The sequence below is a fragment of the Patagioenas fasciata genome, chromosome 5 (genome assembly GCF_037038585.1).
Source record: "Patagioenas fasciata isolate bPatFas1 chromosome 5, bPatFas1.hap1, whole genome shotgun sequence".
NCBI classification, from domain to species: Eukaryota; Metazoa; Chordata; class Aves; order Columbiformes; family Columbidae; genus Patagioenas; species Patagioenas fasciata.
Window position 1 is genome coordinate 63,858,405 of NC_092524.1, and position 23,470 is coordinate 63,881,874.

The 23,470-nt window shown below is 47.4% G+C and overlaps 1 protein-coding gene and 2 long non-coding RNA genes across 5 annotated transcripts in view; 2 read left to right on the forward strand and 1 right to left on the reverse strand.

Annotated features, from left to right (window-relative positions):
- Positions 1-6,830, reverse strand: part of SYNE2 (spectrin repeat containing nuclear envelope protein 2) — a 196,753-nt gene extending 189,923 nt beyond the window's left edge. For all 3 annotated transcript variants that reach the window (XM_065838733.2, XM_065838734.2, XM_065838731.2), the window contains exon 1: positions 6,714-6,830. The gene's annotated coding sequence lies outside the window, so the exon portion shown is untranslated. The remainder of the gene's footprint in view (positions 1-6,713) is intronic.
- Positions 6,082-23,050, forward strand: LOC139828143 (uncharacterized). The gene is made up of 3 exons (XR_011739452.1): positions 6,082-6,547; positions 21,894-21,953; positions 22,913-23,050. It is a non-coding gene; the product is annotated as an uncharacterized lncRNA (long non-coding RNA).
- LOC139828144 (uncharacterized) lies at positions 9,192-15,604 on the forward strand. The gene is made up of 2 exons (XR_011739453.1): positions 9,192-9,737; positions 13,795-15,604. It is a non-coding gene; the product is annotated as an uncharacterized lncRNA (long non-coding RNA).
- Positions 23,051-23,470: the final 420 nt, after the last annotated feature.

A 23,470-nucleotide genomic window follows, 5' to 3' on the forward strand; every position in this document is an offset into this window, starting at 1 on the left:
TACTAGGAAATACCTGGAACTGATCTCCTATGTTTATTTCTGGAGGCTGGCTTTTCTCCCAGCTCTTATTTAATAGTTTGCTCTTTCCCTCCTCTCCCCAGTTGTTCTCTCTGGGATCAAATTGCAATTTGTTTCACCTCTAGGAGTTCACCATGGACCCCCTAAGCAGAACTTCAGGAATCAAATCCTGGCTCAGACAACACATTCTTTCTATTTCACTACTATCGTATTATTTCTCACATATCAAAAAAAAGATAGGAGAACGCTGTGGTATTTGTCTGAAATCAGAAGTACACAGAATCTGTTTAATACTCAGTACTTGCCTGTACTTCTTATCTCTGCTATACAAGCAAATTCCTTCAACAGATTCTCCCCCTAGAAACTCAGCTCATTCAATATAAGAAGTCTTTTTGCTATAAACTACTACTTCACACAGGAGGAATTTTATCCTTAACCTCCCTGGTCTACCTACACAGATACTTCGGCTTTTTCCAGAAGAGCTCGTGATTTCTTTTTTCCATTCTGCTAAATAACAACAGTGGCAGTGACACTTTGGGGTAGGCCAGGTCACAGCTCCCTGTGTGGCTCCAAAACAATTTGCATTTAGATACGCATTGCAAGGTTTAAGTATGTCTGCCTAAAGAGTTTCCACACATCATCTGAACACCACTGAGCAATCACACACGCTGTCCAAGGCCACTACAAGCCTGAACTGTAGGACATTTACTCCCAGGTTTAGCCATTTGAGATTGAGAGCACACACACAATCATCCACACACAATAAGCCAGCTATATGCCCGAAGTCAAGATTTTTCGAAGAGAAAGGACAGGGAAAGGAGGATGACTGACAGACTATTAAATTTTGCAGAAAGTCTTCACAAAAAGGAAACGAGTACCTACCAGGTGCCGCCTGCCGCCAAGAGCCAGGCAGCCAGTGTCGCCCCGGGGACAGCAACAGATTGCACAGCAACCGCAAGGAGCGGGAGCAGGATCGCACCTCTGGCAGCCCGCGGTCATCCTCATCACCTCCACCTCTGCCACTAACATGATGTGCGACCTTGAAAAAGCCACCGCGCAAATCCCCTTCGGCCTCTTATTTATAGCAGAAGATTGTCTGGCGCTGTGGGTCCAGCCCAAAGCTTTTCTGAATCCAATGACTGACCAAGGGAGGTGGAAGGCTTTGACCTGGACATTGCTGTCCGCTTTCGTGCAAAGCCCTCCAGGCACACTGCCTTCCACCGCACAACCTATGCGGACGCCGAGCCTGGCAGAAATGAGGACACTAGGAGCCCTCCTAGAATCTCTGCTGAGACATGAGACACTTTGGCTGAGATTCAGCTCTCCTGACATTAACCAGCTACGAGAGAGATGCCTCCGAGCGCGTCCATTGTTTGAACTCTGCAGACACAATGGAGAGAAACAGGCACTTTTAGGGCAGTTTGTCCAATGTATTTTTAGATGTCCAATGCAATGTAGATGAATCACGGCCCAAAAGTGCTTGCTTCTTTTCAGTGACTATGAAAGGAGTTTGGACAATTGTCTCTCATGCAGATAGTTATGCTGTGGTTTGGTAAGATGAATCTCACCCTTTTAAATCGGGGGAAAGGAAGTGAGCAAAGCAGCACCTCCACTGGTTTACATGTAAGTGAAAAAGAGTATCTCCAACAGAGACACATTGTGCAAGTGCTACGTGCTTCTAACCCTCATAAACATCTTGTAACTAGACAATGTTCGACCACCTTCACTGAGAGGGCTTTGCTAGAAGAACTTCATTTAGTTGTTGAACTTGAAGCTTTCATCAGATACGCCTACAATCAAAGCTCCGTGTTGCTCACTACATGAGAGACTCCAAGAAACAGGACGCGTCTCTGGTGAGGCAGCTTTCATTTCTCTCTCAGCATCATTTAGGTGGTCAGTAACAGCAAAAACCAAGAAGTCTCAGTAATGCAAACTGAACCGAACTCATTTCTGAAGTGTCTTGACAGTCACTTCGTGACCAGTTGTATGTGGGCCATTCTCCGCAGACCAACAAGGCATGTTGAGCAGCGTATTCATTCCCCTTTCTCTGCCTCACTGTTTCGCTCCATCATTCACTAAGTTCTTGTCTTTCCCCTAGCAAACAACAGGTCAAATGATTCAGAAAGCAAAACTTCTTCCTGTGAAACCCACATTTTCCCTCCTCCCTACACTTCCATGAAAGTAATTACAAGGGCTTTGTTTTCCATCTTAATGGTCATTTCCTTTGATAGAACTTGCAGCCTGAGTTTTAAAGCTCAAGTAACTAATACCATTCTTTTCTCTTCTTTCCCATCCCTGGCCACAAACAGTATTGCTTGTATCAGGGTCAGCAGTTCCTTAAAAACCTCTCGAGCCAATCTGTGCGGCTGCATTGTGTAGGGAGTTATCAGCAGGCTGCAGGAAGGTTCAAAAGCAAACATGCCTCCCTACAAGAGACCACAGACCGAAGTTAAGCCCAGAGTCAAAGCTCTGCCCCACTTCCCCTCCTGTGGGGAGATAACAGCCTATTCTGCACCAGCCCTTTTCCCCAGCGCAGTTTTCTGCTCCCCTCCTGTTTGCACAGATGAGCTAAACAGAAGTTTTATCCCCACTCCCTCTTCTGCCCCTGTCCTAGCCCTTCAGCATCTCCGCAGAAGCGACTGGCTTCATCTCCTGCTGTGAACTGTGATTTAGGTGATCTATAAAGGTTGTCTTCTTCATATCCTCAACAACAATGGGACTTGTGAGCAAACCATGAAGGTCGAACAAGCTGGCCAGGATTCAGAGACACTGTGTTTAGCCTTCCCATCTCTACTTCGCAATCCCTTCACAGACAAAACACTGCAGACATTGGGGGTCTTTCCCCTCTCAACATTATCCCAAGCCAAAATACGTTCATCTTTCACAGCAACCACAGGACACAAGTCAGTCCAGGAAAGGTAGGCAGTCAAATCCATGTCCTATGGGGTAACATACACCATCTTTCTCGATTCATAGACCAGTAGGTATAATCTCCTGCCCCTCCTGGGGAAGCTGCACATCTGCACAGGAGGGACTGAGGTGATCATAACCTGTCCCTTAGCATGGACATACCACTTGTTTTCCCAGACATATTACATATATTTATGCTCCACACCAAGTCAGCCACATCAGCTAAAGTAAAAAGCTCCCCCAGACCCAAGCCGGGTGCCAGTCCCCTCCCCACTGAGCACAGCTGGCAAAATCAGATCAGCCTGAACTTCCAGCAGCTCCGTGGCCACCTGCCTCAGTTCCAGGAGTCTTCCACCCACAGTAGCCAGGGATGAAATTCAGGTAAGGGAAGATTAAGTGAGGTATATGAAATGTCACCTTCTCCTTAATCACAGCTTATAGATTCAGTCCCAAAGTGTTACTCATACAGTGCTCCGCACGTATAATCCCACCACCTAATCCAACTACTTGTTCAAACAGGCACGTTGCTAGGAGTGGATTGTTGACAACAATGCCTACTTTTCCAGCATTCCTCCAAAACCACGTCCTCTCCCACATCTAAAAGTCCCGCGACGGTTCAAAATAAACCGCGGGAAAGCCTGGGCAAGCGTGGTAGAACACACGGCTCATTCCTTCACCATGAGAAGCAACGCAGCCCATCGCAACCTGAGAGGTGCTCTCCCACGCTGCCACATCACGTTGGGGAAACACTTCAGTTGTGGTGAGCAACAGATAAGCATCTCTCTGCATATACACAGAGAAAGCATCTCAGCTGGTAGACTTTTAAAACCAGTATTTATTGTGCCCCGGGGAAGAAAATAAATTGAGTAAGTGGGCTGAAAGGCAGAGCTTTGCTAGCAAGAGCTTGGATCATCTCTCCACATCTCTCCATACAAACCCGGCCATTGAGAGTACAGATCCAAAACAGAGCCCCAGTTGCTAAGAAAACAGCGCTGCAAACAGATGTCAGGAGATGATTCATGGAGTAAGGGCATATCCCTGTACTACAGATAAACCAAAATGAATGAGGCTCTTTATACCTGATCCTCCAAGCTGTGCTTCTTCATTCTCTCTTTGGGATTTCCTCTTTAATTCATTTCTATATTCAGACGGCGAGAAAACTGAGCGGAGCTGAACTCACTCTTTATGGAATTAATTACTGGTAAAGGGGTTTTACGATGCATATAATGAACTCAGTAAAAGGGCTAAACTGTGGCCTATTTTTCCCCTGAAACAAAGCATTTTTCTCCTGAAACAAGAAGCAACTTTGCTCAAAAACCTATCAGAAGAAATAACATAAAACCCAGTCAAAAACTGCAAAGGAACAAAAGTAACAATTTTTTCTTTTGTTATTTTCCCTTATACCATAAAACTCACAATTAACAACTAGGGAGATAAAGCATTTTCAACCTATTAGATCATTAGAGAGTAATGCATGCCACTTCTTGAATTACTTCATTGTGTCTATGGTTAAAATCTTTGCCTGACAAATAAGTGAAAAATAGCTTGCACACTATGGGACTGACTGAGTGCTACTAACACCAATAAAGATCTCATTTACTTTAACAAACTTTTGATCAGATTTTAAGAAGAATATTTCCTTTACTCCTCTTAAACCATCATGTTCACTTCTTAATAAGTTATGACATTAACAGCCCTTGTAATACTGTTTCCTGAGGTTATTTGCAGAGAACTGTTTAAATAAAGGAACTTTGCTGTATGTTTTTATAGATAACCACATTAAAAAGGCAATTTTCATTCATTACCCTTCATCATGAAGAAGGGATGAACAAACATCATTTGTACACTTCTGAATACGTTTGTACAGCATCTCGCACAAGGGGGGTCAAAACACTGCCATGGTACACATCAGTACAGTCGATACACTCCTTGTGGTCACTGCTGTTTATTTTGTCACGCCCCTGTGTCACTGTCCATCCCTCTCTGCTTCACCTCATCCCCATCACCTTCACCAGCAGGTGCCAGGGCCGCTGTTCCCCGTCACCTCACGCTCAGTCCACACCACCCTGTCCCCTCCTGCTACGACATGCCGCATTCTGCTTTAGATATCAATTATTTAAGCTGCCCTGATTTCAAGGCGAGGTGGCTGTGTGTGTGCCTGTGGGCAGCGTTAGCAGCCACCACCGTGCTCCTTGTCAGAACCATAAAACCACCCCACAAGTGGCCAAAGCCCATGACTCAGCTACCCAGGCGCCGGAGGCCACGTGTGTCCCTTCTGCAGGTTTTGCATTTCAACCAGAGGTATAAACAGACGCACCCGCCAAGCTGCAGTTTTGTTAGCTTGGCCAACAGTCGCAATAACCAGCCAAGATCCTGCACGTGGCACATACGTCTTTGTCTGTCTGTCTTGTGATGGGAGATCACGCTGAAAGGTTGAAAGCTGAAAGCGAGGAAGAAGAGAGAATGATGGAAAAAGCGGGGATAGAAGAGACAGGATACAAGGCATCCTGAAAGAGAGAAGCAGAGGCGTGAGGAACACAGTTACTGACCTAACAAAGATTGTGAGAAACTCTCAAACTTGCTCAAAGTTTTTTTCCATACATTTTGAATAACACAAGTTTCGTGCACCTGCTCTATCTCCCAATTCCTCCAGCAGCTCTCAGGCAAAAAAAAAGAGAAGAAAAATGACTCCATTTTTGGGGGACAGGGAGAGGACTGAGGTGAAAGGAGGGCAGAGAGCCCTCCCTTAAATCCACACACACAACACCTGACACGAAGTCAGCACCAAGTTACAGACACCCCACGTGCTGCATCCCATGGGGCACAGTAACACAGATCTCTAATAACTGCCCAGAGTGGAAATCAGAGGCTGGCAAGTGTCCTTGAAATGTGGGAGGGAGGGAAGGCAGGAGGGAGAATGGCATGCAAGGCAGGGACGAGAAGGAAGCCCATGGGAAGCACAGAAAGTGCGAGCCCTCTGCAAGCAATGTTTTATCCAGGGCAGTGGCAGTGACCTGGCAGTGATAACACAGACACTGAAGAAATGCCTGTATCTCCCGTGGCCTTCGCAGGAAAGTAGTCACTCCCTTTCCCGAGAACTTTGCCCGAATAAGTATACCCCATCAGTTTCCAAACACACAACCCAAGAGACAACGACTTTCAAGTGATAACCCACGCACTCACGCAAGACACGGAGTTGCGGGGAAGCGCCGTTTACCTGCACGCACCCCCCCGTGCGCTCCTTCTCCCTGGGCTCTCTCGCCCCCGCCTCAACACAAGCCGCCTCCGGCCACCCGCCGGGGAAAGAGGCGGCAGCGCTGCGGGCCGGACATCGCTGCGGGGCGGGCAGGGCCCGGCGGGGGCGGCAGTTCCCACAAAACGCGGCTCCCGCCGCTGGCCGTGCCCCGCCGCGCTGCCCCCGCTCCGCCGAACGAACTCCCGCCGCTGCCCCGCAGTTGTGTTTTCACCTCTTCCCCGGCAAAACGGCTGCGAGACGGGGGGAACCCGCTCCGGGAGCGGGGTCTCAACGCGCCCCTCTGTGCAGCGGCGTCCCGCGGGCGGTGCCGAAGGTGAAGCCGGCACCGAGGGAACAAAGGCGGCGGGGAACAAAGAGCGGCAGGTACCGGAGCGGCGGAGCGGGGCCGGGCGGGGCGGCGGCGGCACCGGCGGGGCCAGGGGTCGGGGCGGCTGGGGCCGGGTCGGGCAGAGCCGCTGCTCCCCGCACAAAGGCGCGGACGGGCCGCGCCGCAACTTCCCGCGGGCGGGTCCCGGCGGGGCAGACTCACCGCGGGCGCAGTCCCGGCATCGGCGGCGGCGGGCGCGGGTGGTGGCGGCGAGGGCGGGCGGGAGGAGGAGGAGGGACCGGCCGCTCCCCGCCCCGGCCGCTGCCAAGAGAGCGAGCGGGCGGGAAGGCGGCGCGGCCCCCGCAGCCCGGCCCGGCCGGCGCTCCGCCTCCCCCCGCCGCGGCGGGAGGGCCCGGCGTGCCGGCGGTGGGGGGGCCTCCCGGAGCCGTCTATGTCCCCCGCAGCTGGGGGACACGCGTGTGATGTCTGCCCGGGGCAGGAGCTGCCGTCGCTTTGCAGTTCCCCGCCGGAACACCCCGGGTGTCCCCGCGACTGTGCGTGTTCCGTGGGGTGCCCCAGCGAGAGCAAGGGGACGGTTCCCTGCTCCCCACGCACTCCTGCCCTCACCAGGCTTCATTTTCTTACTTGGGGTTTCCCGTTGTTTTCCCCTCCCATCGCTTTTGAAAACAGCCGCCCAAAGGCTGTATCTGTCCGTGTGCTTTGGGTGAAGATGTGTTTTGGAAGTGGCTAAGAAAACTTGTGTATTGATAAGAAGCACATTCCGGTCTGGCAAAATCTGAGGTCACAGGTGATACAAAGAAATAAAATGCTTTTGTGTTGTCACAGTCCTGCAGCACCCTTGGATAAAAATTAGAAGATCAGAAATAGAAGCAGACAAACATTGGAGAGCTCTCAGGTTCCTACACAGCTCTCCCCAAACTCAGCTCCCTTTACCTCACACACAGATCCCATATATGAGCCACGTTCCCCTTTCTTTCAGATCCAGGCTTTTTCCTCACCATCACCTGGCCTTGCCCAGCCAGAACTCTGAAAGGGTAAATGGGGGCCAGTTATGTGAACGTGGAGCAAATTTTGGGCTTGTTTAGAACTTCTAAGAAGGTTTTCGGAGGGGGAAGAGGAAGGAATGAGAGTTGTTCCATTTGATACTGGTTCGCTTTTGGCTGTAGATTTCACAAAGTGAGAAGATATAAACAATGAGATTGAAATTTGCTTAACACACGCAGAGGTCAGCTGGATATACAAACAAAATGTTAACTTCCTAAAAGTCCACTTCCTGCCAGTGCCAATACATTGGGCTTCTCCTCGATCTGTGCTGATCATCCAACTTAAAAAGTAGAAACAAGCGAGGTCCTGTAGTTGAAGGCTACAAAGCCAAATGTACCTACTTAATCAGCCTTCTCTTTATATCCACAAATGTGTCTGAATAAGCTTTGACTGATTTGGAGCCCTGATTTTCTGTAAGTCAAAAGTGATTTCTGCGCCTTTTTGAGTGCTATTTCAGCTGGAGCCCAAGAACACAATGACTTGTGATCAGTCCAAGCTGGTTGGTTACGACTTGACTGCCCTGCCTTGACAAACACCTTCTCCAGTTCATGCTGTCCTTGCAACAAATCAACCCATGAGTGCTCTTTGTGTACTTTTTACTTGTTGTGTTGAGGATTAGTTAGTGTTTGTACAGTGACACAGTTGTTTTGATACTCCATGGACACAGCTGAAGGCAAAGGGCTGCATTCAGCCTGGGCTGTAGTTTCCTGAGTTCTGTATTGTGGCTCTATAACACATATCCTCAAAGTGAAACAAGCATTTCTGACTGACTTAGCTACTTCTGGCTGCCAGATTTCAGTCTTGGGTTTAACTAAGGAAAGAAGAAGATGCAGTATCAACCCCAAGCTCCGTTACTTGAAGAATTATTTCAAAACCCCTCTTGATCACTTTGAGACTCCTCCACATGACATCAAATTCATCAGAAAAAGTCTCATGGAGTCTTGACCTTTTGTGCCCTGGACAACACCATCCTGCATTATCACTCCATGTTCTTCTTGCTGGCTTAACCCCACCGTGAATCACACAGCTCCTTGTTCCAGCACACACAGCACTGCAGGCACATGCCAGGTTTGTCAAACACAAGCACAGGTCCCAGCCCAAGGTGCTTGTTTTCACTTAAATGATCCATTTCATAATTAGCTTGTAAAGCACTTTGAAGATATGACACTGAGTATTATTAATACTAAATGGTATTATTGGACAAGCATAATGCGAGCAATTAAATAGCAATACCATAAAAAAACAGTGCAGGACACAAAGGTAGAATTAAGTCATATATGCCTACTTCATATATGAGTCTTCCATTGGGTGATTACTCAGTACAGCCTGACACTCTGAAATTATGCTTTCATCTCTATTTTTATACACAGCCCTTCCAGCTAGGAACTGCTAAAGCCCTGTGCTCAGACTAATGCTTTGACAGGCACACAGGTGCAGCCAGCGAGGGCAGCAAGCGACTGCTGTGCATCAGTCTTTATGGAAGGAGAGCGGCGGGAAGCTACGTGAGCAGGGTGATACTGCCCACAGGTGTCCAAAGTGAGCTGCCTGGATGGATGCACTGGGCCCTGGGGAAAAGGCGGGCAGAGCAGCTCTGCAGGCTACAACCAGCAATGGAGAAGGTAACCGTAGCAGGGATGAGAAGCCCTTACAAATCTCATGTACCTTCTGAACAAATGTAGGATCATTTCAGCAGCGTGTCTTGCCCCCACATTCCCACAGCACTCTGAACAGCAAACTCGCAGAGCTGGATGCTGCAGGATGTCTCTCGTACAAGTCGTCCAAGTGTTTCACATTTGGAGGTCCCACGCGGGTGAACAGCATGAGGTTCACCATAGAACATCCCTTTTATGATGCAGAATTTGCATGACTAGGTTCCAGTATTGGGGGTAGATGAAATTCCCCAGCGCTGCTGGATAAAGTGTTAACTCTGAAGGATAGTGATGGTTGTGTAAACTAAGTTTGTTTGGATACTCCAATTCATGTTTGCTCCGTAGTCTGCCAGAGCAAACCTTTGGTCTGGTGACCCTCCTCCTTCCTCTGCATGCAACCCCCTGTGCCGTGCTGGCATGGTGTGCGCACTGGAGCTGCAGCTGGGAATCAGAGGAAAATTGTCCCAGAAGAATACTTTGTTTTCAGTTGGATTGTTCCCAGGACTTGATTGTGGTGTGGATGCACAAAGAGGTATGTTAGCACAACTGAGGGGGCAGCAGGATCCAGCACAGAGATGGGAACGCACAGCACAAGCTGGAGCTGGGAACAAGATGATACGGCGAGAGAACAAGGGACTAGCACCATGCCAGAAACCTCTGCGCCCAGCTGCTCTCTGCTCGCCCCGTCCTTTGCCGGAGAGAGGATTGGACAAGGGGAGAGAGTTAGAGCAGAAACTCACCTTTGGACTTTCCAACCTTCCGCCCTGCTGGCACAGCAATGTTGAGGAAATAAGGCAGTTTTGCAGACATTATCTTTGGTGGCAGCACTTTGATGGAGTGGTTGGGTTACGCTCCCTCCGTTGTGCTGCTGCAGCTTTTTGTGCGGTTGTGTCGTCAAACACAGCAGGAGACTGCTTATAAAAAAGCAGCACCCTCCCCACCTCAGTTATTTTTACCCTGGCTCAGTTCCCAGGAACGATTCACCACGTTTCCACCGAGGTGCAACTTGAGGAAGCGCGTTGGAGTGGGAAAGTGTAGCCAGAAGCAGGTGAACAGGGGTCTGCCTAAATCCACAGTGCCCCTCAAAAATAATGCCCATGGCCCAATGCCTCGGCAAGAGTTTCTCTTCAGTGATTGTGAGCAACTTGTTTGTCAGAATTAGGGAGATCAAAAAAGAGGAAAGAAAGGTTGAATCCGTGTAGGCACGCGCAGCATTTGCATACTATTTTCCTCTGCAAAACATAAAAGGAAATCTGACTGTAATCATGTTAGAAATGCTCCTTTTTCCCCTCCCATTTAATCCAAGCATTATGTATGACACTAGCCCCAGCGTGTAAGATGGCAATCCAGCAGAGCACTTAGGCGTGGACGCTGCCTTTAACACCTGACTCTTCCTGCTGATGTCAGTGGAAACACTTAGATGGTTAAAGTTGCACATGCTTAAATGCTTTGTTGGGTCATGAGCTAATTTAAGGACAGAGAACTACAACTCCGAAAGAGAAAAAAACAGGTTAATAACACTAGGAAATCTGCTGGAATAGGTTAATAATTAGTAAAGCTACACTCCTCAAAGTAAATATCCTCACCTTTTCTTCAGTTCCCTTTTTCCCCCAATTTTGCCTGTGGACTATGGTTCCTGGCTAAAGACAGGCCAGACTGAAGACTTCTTAAAGTTTAGTGCCTGAACCTCTTAGCAGGATCCAGGAGCCTTCACTGTGCACTTAAATCTTCCTTATACAGCATTGCATGAGTGAGGTGTTCTGAGGGGGTAGCTGTCTTAAGGTAACTGATGCTGAACACAGTTTGGTGTGAACTCCCAAATTTTTCAGAGCAGAGGTGCCAGGCTCCACTCATATGGAGGCACAGCCCAGATTTGTCTCCTGAGGACAGGCACCTGCAATTTGAATTGAGCAGGGCTCGGTTTGCTCCATTTATAATGCAGGCGCTGTGCATGAACAAAGGTTTCCAGTTAAAGTTTTGTCACCTCCCAACGCACACCAGCTTCTTTGTTACAGGTGCGGTGGGTTTGTTAAGAAGAGAGATGTTAATTTCAGGTTCCACCCTGAAAACTAAAAATCAGGGGTGAGTACACCCCAGCTCCCAACACCAGCTGAGTGGAGTCTTTGGATCGCAGGTTTTCACTGAGGTACCTCAGACCTGTCCAAGTCCTGCTCCAGGTATTTAAGTGATTTTTTGGATTGCACTTGAAGCCTTGCATTCCTGATGGGCTTAGTGGGCTTAGCAGACTGTTTTAGGAGTCTGTTAGACATTTAGGAATCCGTAGGACTTTGACCCAATCTCATCATTAAACTCAGGCAAGGTTTTGGGCTCAGAATCCCCTTACCACTTTATCCACTTTTGTCACTCACATTAGTCAATCTAATAAAAAATACAACCCCTTCTATCCTTAGACTGGTGCTGCTGCAGCCCCTGTACTGCAGTGTGATTTGTAAGAGCACTGTAACGAGCCTGCAATCGAGACCACACTGGTCCTATCAGCTTTACCCTCGTGCTCCAAGGTTGGCTGGTGCCTCCCAAGCACACCGCATCCCACCAGCAGTTTGGAAACTCAGTTTGGGCTTTATTTTTCAAAAGCTGGGTGGGAGAAACCCGCTGAGAAACTGTATCCAGCCAACCGTAGGAGAAGCTGGAGAAATACAGCGTAGTGGTCAAATGCCAGCTCTGGATTCAGGAACCTGCAGGACATATTAGTAAATAATAGCGGCTGGGCAAGCAGCTTCTTTGCAAAATAGCTCCAATGGGCCATCTGCGAGCTCCAGGTGCTTGTAAAGCCAAACTGGGCAGCAGAAGGCACCCAAGGGCTTTTTCATTTTTCATTTGATGGCCTCCTCTCACCCCTGAAGCCCTTTCTCTGAGGCTTGGTCAAGACTTGAAGTAGTTTCACTTTGAGCAGCAACTGTTTAAATCTCTTGGGAGCCTTTCCCTTCCCTGTCACCTCCAGGGAAAGGCCCTTTCTCTCTAGTTGCAGGTCTTGATAGTTCCAGGACACACCTGGGCTGAAAACTGCAGAAACAACATCAGCGCTCGCCTCTTGTTCATATTGTACCAGGGACCCTTCTCACACCTCCACATCAGGGCCAGGCACCCCCGGGGCAGCTCTCGAGCAGCAGCGATTTGATTTGCTTCTGCTTCCACTGCAAGACCTACATGTCTTGGGCGGTTACAGCCCATTTTCAGCCCTGATTCAATGGAGAACAAAAAAGCTCTCGAGAGAAGGAAGTGGGGCTGAGGCTTCTTTGGAAGAAGGATTTGGTAATCCCAACCAGCACCTTTAAAAATCAGTGCCCTTGGGCCCCAGCCAGCCCTCAGTTCTGTCAACATCTTTACTGCCAACTTTACTAACAGTCACACAAATGTAAATCTAGTGTGAGAAGAGGATTAAGCCCATTCTGGTTTTATGGCCTATGAAATGCCTGCTGCCCCACTGCCACTGTGTAGTGAGACATAACACAGACAAGGGGAATTCCGGCTGCTCTTGCGTCTTCAGAATTTAAGGGAAAAAGTATAATCCCAGAAGCTTTGCCAGCCAGCAAAGTGTACAGGCATACAAGGTTTCTTCTAAATCAGAAGCTAAAAGCCTGTACCTTGCCAGATGCTGGTTGAAGTACATTATTTTTTCCTGCAAAATAAGATTAGCAACAGCAATTTTCCGTGCATTCAAGTTCAGGATTTTGTCTGCAAGCAGATTAAAGCTCAGGCAAACATGAACCTGCCTGGATATGGCCCTACTCCATGTACTGTTCTCACTTGGGATGGGACCTGTGCAGGGGGCTATTCGGGACTCCCACTAAAATGATTATTTCTTCACTGATGGCTCAGTTGGCTGAGAAGGACTGAGGGAGATTTATGGTTTCTAAAAATTTCAGTTCATTATTCCCTTAGGCTGATATATTCATAAGTGTGTAAAGTCTAAAAGGTTGATTTTTTGTTGGTCTCTGTTATTTTTGTTTTGTTTTGCTGTTGCTGTTCTGTTTGCTTTTTTGTTTTGGTTTCGGTGTTTGTTGGGTTTTTGTTTTGTTTTTCTGTGTAACATTTATCACTGGATTTCAGTTCTTAGGCTGGGAAAATGTTTTGTTTCCAGGTTTCTATAATCTTAGGGGGTGGCTCAGATCTCTTAGCAGGATCACAATGTAAATACCGTGAAATAATTGTTGTGCTTATTAACAGTGTATCTCCACTGAGCTGTCAGCAGAAAAACAGCCGAGTTGAATACAAGTTCCAATTAAAGATGCAGAATTATGCATACTTATGCACACACCTGAAAAGCAGGTGATGTTTAAAATGTACTTCATGGCAAGAGGTACTTTTCATTACCCTTATTCTTCTCCAATTTATCCTCATCTCGAGCTTGCAAGTCTCATTCAGTCCTTACCTGTAGAGAGTTGCCGTTGTCTTCAGTGTAAGATTTTCTGTGTGACCCTAAATTTTTGGTTACAGAGGATAGGTAGGTACTACAATGAGATATTGCACTGACCGCTGAAGGCACAACTGATAGCGTTTGCCAAACTGGGAATCCGTCTCCCTGGCAGATGCTCGCATTTACTCTACTTCTCTGCTTTATCTTACAGTTTTCCTGGCGACAATCTCTTGCTGATCAGGAAGAAAAGTGGCACATGGCAAACAGACTGCAGTGACCTCTTGTTTTGGTAGTTAGTGCTGTTTGTTTTGGTGTTGCGGATATATTTAGTAAACTGTCATCTGTTATAATTTGTGTGGGGACAGCTCCCATGTTTTGAGAAACATTCGCTGTCCTGCATTGCCTGGAGTCCTTAAATTGCTCTTTCATTTACACACTGATCTATTTTAAAAGCAGTGCTAGGGGACACATCCCCTCCCCTCAAGCCACCGTGAGGATCCTGAGCTGCCGAACACTTGTGCAGCATCATGGCAGGATTTCAGTCAAGTCCTCTTCTCCTGAGCAAACAACTTGGTATTTATTTCTAAATAGTTATCCCAGAGCCAAGGGAAATGCATGCTAAATAGGACGCTGTTGTGTTTTCTGACTGCATGACAGACGGCCCCTTGAAGTGCGGCTCCAGCTCCCCGGCAGTATCATCCTCCTTGCGACAGGCCCAGATATTTTTGGCCATCAAGGCCGTGGTGCTGGGTGCTGGAGGACCTTCTGGCAGCATCAAAAGCAGCGTGGCCAGCAGGTCAAGGGAGGTGATTCTGCCCCTCTGCTCTGCTCTGGTGAGACCCCACCTGAAGTTCTGTAACCGGCTCTGGAGCCCTCAGCACAGGACAGACGTGGACCTGTTGGAGAGGGGCCAGAGGAGCCACAGAAATGATCAGAGGCTGGAACAGCTCTGCTGCGAGGACAGGCTGAGAGAGCTGTGGTTGTTCAGCCTGGAGAAGAGAAGGCTCCAGGAAGACCTTATTGTGACCTTCCAATGCTTGAAAGGGGCTTGTAAGGAAGATGGGGACAGACTTTTAGCAGGGCTTGTTGTGACAGTACGAGGCATGATGGTTTTAAACTGAAAGAGGGGAGATTCAGGTTATGCATGAAGAAGAAATTTTTTACAATGAGGGCGGTAAAGTTCTGGAACAGGTTGCCCATAGAGGTGGTGGATGCCCCATCCCTGGAGACATCCCAGGCCAGGCTGGACGGGGCTCTGAGCAACCTGATCTGGGTGAAGATGTCCCTGCTCATGGCAGGGGTGGCACTGGATGAGCTTTGAAGGTCCCTTCCAACCCAAACTATTCTATGATTATATGATTCTGCTCCGTGGAAGGACATGTACCACCACCACATCATGTGTGGGCAGCCACCAGCCACCCAGCAGTACCAGTCAGCTACCAGGTTTGCTTGCTCATCCACTGCCTGGCGCTGACTGCAGAGTGACACCTTGCTTGCAATTTGCGGAGGTGTTTGAGATGTCAGCAATCAGCAGTCAAAGGAAAATGACAACAAGAAGAGCCCATAGAGCCACAAAGCTGGGGTTAAATCAGCAGGAATTGGTGCAGTGCTCCGTCATCCCACCCCAGCCCCACAGGCAAACCCATGACCCCAATCCTCCTCACAACTCTCCACAGTCTTGCAACCTGCCTTCCCCACCCCGGGGATGTTGCACCCCATGGCCAAGCTGTCAATGTGAGCTCACCCGGCCAGAGGCAGCCAGTCCCACCTCCCACAGCCAGCACTGGGCTTCCACAGCCTTGGGGGGCAGCAATAACCCTTGTCCCCTCTGCCAGTCACTCCTAAATCGCTCCCGACATGGGCTTGTCCTGCGTCAAGTCCCAGATCTCTTACTCAGCTACATATTGCCAAGACCGGGTCAGCTTTGGGCACCAGAGGAAGCTGCTAGACATCTCCCGGTGGCCACGCAGTGAATCGCTGTCTTGTATTCTGCAAAAATAAATGCTTTTTCCAAATTTTAATTTCTGGAGGATATCTACTGATTCATAGGCCAGTGCAATATATTATAATGTGTCATGTACTGCTTGCATTGGAAAAATCAAGGTCAAAGAAGTACACCTTGCAGACACAGCAGAAATTCTGTGATGATTGCAGTTCTTCCAGGAGTTGTTATTATTAGGGTTTGTAGTACATAAAATCCAGACCTCTCCGATGGCAAAGGGACATATCACAGCCACCGGCAGAATAAGAGAAGCCTGTGCACAGCCCTGGAGGTGCCAGAGGTAATGGAGTCATTATGGGTACCCATGCAGGAGCTTATTCCTGCTGGAGGCAGGCAGAGGTTGGACCAGTTCAAGCCTAAGCTGGTTGAACCGATGCTTGAGCCTCCTCAGGGTTTGGTGGGCAAGGAGCAAATTGGTCCTGGTGAGTGTCTAGAGGAAGATAAGAGCAAAGGAGTCCCTGGCAGAGAAGCAGCTCATGCAGATGAGAAGGTGCAGGCCAAAGAGGAGGGAAATGTGGGCATGAAGAGTGATGAAGTCCTGGCAGGGCAAGGGCTTGGGTGGAGAGTGGCTAACGTGAGACCTTGCCGCTGCTCCGAGAGGTGTTTCTGTCCTTTGCCACCTCCTCCAGCCAGATGGGCTTCACATCTCCTCTACATTGGGACTGCCACTTCGAGGAGCCATAAATTCCAGCTTAAATGAGCCAAAGCAGTTACAGAACACTCTGGAAAAAGGCATGTGGTTGGTTTGCAGTTGTCTGGCTGGACCCAGCATGGGGTCCATGGTTGACTGATCAGAGTTGGGGGAGCAGGCAGGGCACAGGCTGCAGCTTCTGGCTGCTCTGCCCCGTGGGTCAGCATGAGCCAGCACTTTGTTTAAGCTGATCTAAATGGGGCAGTCATGGTAGGGTGATCCGATCCCAAACCACCCCAGCTGTGCCTCCTCCTTCTGTCCTACACCAGTTTTAGTGATGAGAGGCCCACAGGGTGAGTCAGCTCAAGTAGCAGATCCAACAGAAAACTACTCAGAAGCCTTTCTTTACCAAGAGAGTAGCAAGACCCTGGAACAGACTTCCTCGAGAGGGGGTAGATGCCCCAAGCCTGTCAGTGTTTAAGAAGCATTTGGAAAATGCCCTTAATTAGATGCTTTGACTTTTGATCAGCACTGAAGTGGTCAGGCAGTTGGACTAGATGATCATTGTAGGTGCCTTCCAACTGAAAATATTCTATTCTATTATTCTATTCTATTCTATTCTATTCTATTCTATTCTATTCTATTCTATTCTATTCTATTCTATTCTATTCTATTCTATTCTATTCTATTCTATTCTATTCTACTCTATTCCATTCCATTCCATTCCATTCCATTCCATTCCACTCCACTCCACTCCACTCCACTCCACTCCACTCCACTCCACTCCACTCCACTCTTTCATGGAGGTACTTTCTGGGATGCCTCTGATCAATCATATCAGCTTACTATACACATCCACCCCATGGTCCTATCATCACTAGGTGTGATGCAAAGGGACGAATCTCAAACACGTGGTTTTGTGATGCGACTGAGCCCATTTACCTGCCCACAACCCTCAAGGCACACTGCCAGGTCCCCATTTCCCTCCCCATTGCACTCGTCACCAAGCAGGATTGCAGCGCTGGTACCCACTGACCACTCAGCTATCTCGCCCTTCAGGGAGCTGAAGCAACCAACAGCTCATTGCAAAAAGATAAAAATAGCTTCTGGTTGGGCGCCCTGACTCACCGAGCCAGTGAGCACTGAAGCGAGGGATCGGGGGACTGGACTTGCCAGCAGTTTGATGGAGCTGAGCTGTACCCAAAAGCCATCCCCCTGCAGTGTGACCTTGCAGCAGCTGGACCACAGCAAGAGCCGCAGTGCAAGCCAGCGGGCAGAGCCCGGTGCTCACAGCCAGATGTGCAGTCACCATCCTGCCATGGGGCAGCTTACTCTTCTGTAGCAAGATGCAGCTCTGTGCTCCAGATGTTTCACTGACTCAGAGTGAAAAGCCAGGTCAAGGTCTCTTCAGGCAATACAAAACAATCTGCAGACAGACGTGCATAAGCAGTCTGTATTTCTGTAAAAGAGCACATCTTTCAGGACAAAACTCAACTCTTGCTAGTGCAAGGAAAGGTAAACTGGATGTGGGAGAGCATGTGCTTGTTGGAGCAGTGAAACAACTCCAGATGGGCCCCCGAGAAAGCTCTGAGTGACACAGAGATGCTGTTATTCCACTGTTACCATGGACTAAAACAAAATGTAAATCTCTCTCCAGTTCATAGTATTACTCCATGCTGGTTTAGTAGCAAAGTTCACTGTGTAATTTGGCTCCGTGCTCTTTATTCACTTCAGGCAAGTCCAAAAGTGAAATGGGAATGGGGTAAGAGGCCAGAGCTGAAATGCAGAGAAGTTGCTTGTAGCTGATGTTTAGTTCATGCCATTAAACTTTCATTTTCAGTGCTACTAATCTTTCATTTTCATGACAACTTTGAAGATTCATTATAATTATAATATAATGAAAACGCGAAATCCAGAGATGTAGCTGCAAAAGGGTAATTGCCTACCGTGCACTGTATTTAGAAAAGGCAATTAACTGTATATTCCAGGGATGGATTGAAAAGATTAATTTTAACAATGGCAGAGTTCAACAACCAGGAAATCTTAATTTTAAAAATCCATCTGCTATTTTTTATTTTCTTGTTGCATTGGGTCTCTACAGTTATTTCCGTTTTTAAAGAAAGACTGATTTCAGCAAATGTCAGAATTAAATAGATGTGACTAACTAGGAGGGTACCTGTAGCTTTTACTTATTCAAGTGAGTCTGTATCTTATATACATTTATTCAGATTCCTAATTATACTTTTAATAAACCTATTAGAAATGGTGAATGACGCTTTTTTTCTTTACAAGATTATTTTCCACTTGTGTAGACTGGATGGAAGTTGGGTTGCAATTAAAAATGAGTAATCAGGTCCTTTAGAATTTATTTTTACTGTACAAAATATCTTAACTGTCCTGAATACATAAAGGAAAAGATGCAGATCTTATGTTTTTTAAAAAATTAAGCGTACTGATTATTAAAGAAAGGAGAGTTTCCTGTAAGAAATACTCTTCCTGCTCCTGCAGAGCAGGCTTATCAAAGCCAGGACCTTGGCTCATGGACCCTCAGACCAGAGACAGACACTGCGACCTTCAGTGACTTTACAGCTGCATTAAACTGAGGCTGCCATGGGTCATATTTAATTATAAATAGCTTAATATCCAAGGGAATAAATACAATTAAGCAACTCCAATGATCTTGGTGGTTTTTTGGAGAGCGGCGCTGGGGTGGTACGTGGGATTCTGGCGACACGTATCAGCACCATAAACCTTCCTAATGAAGCCAGAAGCATTTTGGTGCAAATCTCCTCCACAAAGTGTTTCATCCAGGTGCCGGCTGGGAGGGGAGTTTCCCACCAGCGCGGTGAGGGCCTGTCTAAATGAGGGACCTTCATTAAACGCTTTTAATCAGCCCCCTGTGATTTGCAGAAGCAGCAATGACATCTAGTGGGGAAGTGCATTAGTCACGCTGAGGGGGAAATGGTAGCAGGTAATGAGCATTTGGAAGGGAATTTTCCAAGAAGGAATTACCACCACTCGTGCTAGTGGTTGGAAAGGCCCCCAAAACGGATGTTTTGAATGTCTGGCCCAGTGATTTGTAAATGTTAAGTGACCCTGAATTTCTGGGCGAGAGCTGATACCCAGCACTGAGAGCAGCCCTGTTGTTCTTCACGCTGTTTTAAGCATCATGGGGTGAAACCTTCTTGTTCCAGCCTTAAAACTAAAAGGTTAAAACAGGAGAAGGAAGGGATCTTGCTATTGAGCTTAAATCTACGTTTTTCCAGTTTTGTACTACAGAATTAACATTGCTTGCTTATGTAAACACCCAGGAGGCACATGATATATATATAGCTCCTCTGCAACCATACCTGACATTAGCTGTGAAAACCTGAAAAATTGGAATTTTTATGCCTGTAGTCCATGCCTCTCTGTGCTTTCAAAGGCTGGTTTGCCAACAAGTTGGATGAGAAGTTAAAGGAGGAGCGGTTTTCCCCAGAAACCAGAAAAGGCAATGGCTGGTTTTATAGTCCTGATAAGAAGAAAGATATGAAAGAGAATGATAAGCCTCCCATGGCTTAGAAATGAGTGTGAGACTAAGGCGGGAGAACCCACAGCAGGCTCCCAGGAAAACCTGCCACCAGCAGAGCCAGTAAGGAGAGGCTGGAAAACCAGGAGAAAGCTGTGTGTTCGAGGTTTATTTTGCTGTTTAACTCAAAGTGCATGAGGTCTACCCATAAGCATCCTGTCTGGAAAATACTACTGCATGTCAGGGCAAAGCTTTTAGACTCTGCAGGTTAAATTTCCTCCAAGCTCCAGGTTTCCTGCAGGAACAGGGAGGCAGAAGCGGCTGCCAGGGGCTCCCCAGGAGAGGGGCAGCGAGGCAGGGCTGGCCGGACCCACAAACTGTGCAACGAGCATGGCCTGAGAAAACTCTGCTTTTTCGCTCTTGAATGATAATAGACCCGTGTCGAGGGTTAGGATTGCAGGGTGACAATAAAACCCTGGCAGATGTATTGTTAACCTCCTCTACCCCCTCACTCTCCCCTTTCTGCCCCTCCCTCTCCCCCTTCCCACTCAGGACAGGCGATTGGGAGGAAAAGAAGGACAGAAAGGGAAGAGTTGGAAAAATTAAAAATGTTTTACTAATAAGAATAGAGAAAATAATACAAAATATACAAAACCAATCTTGAAAGTCTCAGCAACTGCAGAGCCAGCACCCGAAGTCCTGGATTGGACTCTGCAGCCAACCGGAGCTGGATTCAGTCTCTCACTAGGCCTCAGTTTGCAGGGACCACTAGCAAGGTCCTCTCCTAATGCTGGCCATAAGCAAAAGTGAAAAGAAGGAAAAGGGACGAGATTCTTGTGGTCTCCCACTTTTATATGAAGCATTCACGTTATGGAATGTTATACACAATTGGTCAGTTTCTTGGTCACCTGTTTCTCGTTGCCCCTCTTGCGAGATGTCCATCCATGCTTACCAATAACTTCACATTCCATTGCTATGTTTACCAAAACATATATCTGGTTCTCCAGGAAAATGCAGCTAATATCAAGGCTTTAGCTGACAGGCAAATTCACTAAAAGAGAAACTTGTTTTTTAACAAAACCAGGACAACCTGTAATCAGATAGGCACTATGTAAAAAAGAATGTCTAGTTTTGATCAACCTAAGGAAATTTCTTAAAAAAGAAGGGACTCCTATGGCTGCAAGGAAAATTTACAAAACACGCCCTGTTTTTTGACAAAGAAAAAAATTTAATCAAGACCTTAAACAATGAGTTCAAGTTACACAGAAAGATAAAGCATTCCTCAGTTTAGGCCTGTTCATTAAAACCTAATGCTAATAGAGAACTCTGGGATTGTTCAGGATTACTGTAGTGTTGAGCCTAAATCTCAAGGTAAATACTTGACTCATGTTTTCTGCTGTGGGAGTGTATTTAATAGGCAATAAAGCTTCTCCCCAAATAAAGGGTCTTGTGTCTCACAATATCCCTTTCAGCTGCTGCAGGAACCCGCCCGGCTCCCTGCCTGACCTGCCGAGAGCGGCAGAGCTTGGACGCAGAGGGATTTGGACGCAGAGGGATTTGGACGCAGAGGGATTTGGATGCAGAGAGATTTGGATGCAGCGGGATGCTGAATCCCCCCATCCACCCCCGACAGCCCACAGAAACACAGGACGGCTTTTCCAAAATTATTTCCACCGCGCTAGCTTCTTTTAAAGCAAATTGTCCTCACGAGCACTTCCCAGTGTCCCAAGTTCTTGCAATTGTAGAACATTATTTTATCCATTACATTTACATTATTTTACTCATTACATTTCCATGTCTTTTTTTTCTGGCCTTTGCAATTTAGTGCTTTGTTAAAGCTTTATCAGGACCCTAACTTGAAACTTGGCAAAGCCACTCACAGACAAAGCCAAGATGCAGCTGCTGGAAGAGGACAAAAAGTAATCCCTGCCAGCACAGAGCTGTGTTTGCTCGGAGCAGAGTAAAGTGGAAATAAGTAGAGTAAGGCATGGAAATAGAAATACAATCAAACACATGATCACATCTGCATCAGAGTGCCTTGTAATATTCTTTTCCAGTCTCAAATGCCACAGACTGAAAACCAGTTCCCAGCATTGCCTCTTTGCCCGGAACAGCATCCGTATTTCAGGCTCACCATATATAACTATGTATTTATTTTCTCTTTTCAAGGTGTAGACAGGCACACCAGTGCCCACCTGAGGGCTTATGGACGACAACAGATGTTCAGCGGTACGTTCCTCTGCCTAGCACGGGTACAGAGGGTGGTGAAACTGAGGCCCTCTCACAGGGACTTGGTTTAGTGCCAGATTTAGGCTATGGTTGGACTCGACCTTAAGGATCTCTATGATTCTATGATTCTATGATCTTAGGGGTGCCAGCTGATGTGTCAGAGCTCCCATCAGCTTCCACACAACCTTGAGTGTTACTGATCAAACGCCTTTCAGTCCCACCCCTTGTTCCCATTAACATTATCGCTCACCGTGCAAACTCAGGGCTCCTCTTCCCTCCACACAACAGGAGCTGCCCACGCAGATAAAACCAAACTCATTGCTGAGACTTGGGAAATCTCCCCTGCTCTCTGCTCAAGGTGACTAAGCAGCAGTGCTCCTTTTTCACTTATTTAACAATGGTGGCTTATTTTTGTCCCCACTGTGTGCCCATAAAGCACAAACCAGTGCACAAGAAGTAGGGAAACAATTAAAGTAGAAGGCTTGATTTCCCAGCTGTGTTTTCAGGGTTGTATAGAAAAAGGCAGATGTGCAGCACCAGGACACGAGCCCCCTTTAACCCATCCTTACCCAAAGCTCACAGTAGTTTATTATGGATCAATAACTTCTTATAGGTTGTCAGGAGAAGGTTCGAAAGCTGTGAGTCCTCATGTCACATGAGGAATGATGTAAATGGTTGGGGAGATTGCCCTGGGGAAGAAACTTCACTGAAAGAGCGTGCAGTGGGATGGTAACAGCCTGATCTAAAAGATTTTGGTTTCTTTTCTCCTTCTTGAGGTAAATAGGAGCCTGTTAGATTTCTACTGGTTGCATTTTTTTGGTGATAGATGCACGAAATGCATTCAAAGGAGGGAGCTGCACTGAGCAGGGATTTGGGAATCGGGGCATACCAAGAAAAGCTGCTGCAGAAATTTCATCAGAGGGTGTTTGCTCATGAGGTTTCCACATTTCTCTTTACAGTCATCAAAGCAAACGGACTGCAAACCAGAGTGACTTCCCCACGTCTTTTCTAAAGGCTGGAAATGGGTGACAGATGAAGCTGCTTTGCCTGTACAGTCTTACTTCAGCATTATGTGAGATTTCCTGTGTGACTGTGCTGCCCATGTGGGTGAGAATTGCTTATAAATCCCACGTTTTTGGGAAGAGCATGAAACAGTTGGACTGAACGTGCCCTCAGTGGCTGAGGATTTCTGGAGAGCAGAGAACCCGCTGCACAGTGCACAGGTTCTGCAGTCGTGCAGGATCTCTTGACCCGTGCAAGTGCTCACAGAGTGAGTCCACCGAGACTTCGGCCACTGCACCTCTGGAAATGTTGAGTGAACAGAAAGGATTTAACCAGAGAAACGCAGCAGGTATATGGGAGCCTCAAGTCCATCTAGAAATCCTAGCACTTTCAGGCATTCTGACACCCCCCTCACATCCATCCCCAAAATTTTCTAATTCACTTTAGTCAGCACAGAGAGCCAAAGGCTCATATATGCCTTCTCATACAGGTTTCTCTTTATTGTCATCTGGAAA